This window comes from Myotis davidii, unplaced genomic scaffold, assembly GCF_000327345.1.
Source record: "Myotis davidii unplaced genomic scaffold, ASM32734v1 scaffold458, whole genome shotgun sequence".
Taxonomy (NCBI): domain Eukaryota; kingdom Metazoa; phylum Chordata; class Mammalia; order Chiroptera; family Vespertilionidae; genus Myotis; species Myotis davidii.
Window position 1 is genome coordinate 345,157 of NW_006289819.1, and position 525 is coordinate 345,681.

General features: G+C 51.4%; 1 protein-coding gene across 4 annotated transcripts in view; it reads right to left on the reverse strand.

Moving 5' to 3' along the window:
* Nucleotides 1-525, reverse strand: part of LOC102752556 (vitamin D3 hydroxylase-associated protein) — a 37,647-nt gene that overhangs the window by 13,961 nt on the left and 23,161 nt on the right. The gene's annotated exons all lie outside the window — the stretch shown is intronic.

The window sequence follows — 525 nt, forward strand, 5'->3', positions numbered from 1 at the left end:
TGTTGTCCCATGCACCAAGAGGTTGCACGTTTGATTCCTGGTCAGGGCACATACCCAGGTTGCACGTTCAATCCTCCATCAGGGTGTGATTGGGTGTGTGCAGGAGGCAACTGATCTATGCTTCTCTCTCACATCAATGTTTCTCTCCTTCTCTCTCTAAAACCAATGTTTTTGTTTTGTTTTTTACTGGATACACTAAAGGATGAGTGGGGAGAAGAGAATACAAGATGAGAAGACCAGTTAGAGACAGAAGCTGGGAGACAAATAGAGACATAACTTTTCAGAACCTCCAAGCCCAGGAGCCTTTAGACACCATTGAGCCCACACACGAGGAGAAAACTGAGGCTCAGAGGGCACAAAGACTTGCCCAAGAACCTTCGTCCTTGAGGTCCGCATGACTGACTCCCACCTCACCCTTTGCTCTAAATCAGGACTTCAAGGTGCTGTTTCAGACCTGGGCCTGACCTCAGCCCCAACCCCAGCCCCGGCCCGGGCCCAGCCCCAGCTCCAGCCCCAATCCCAGCC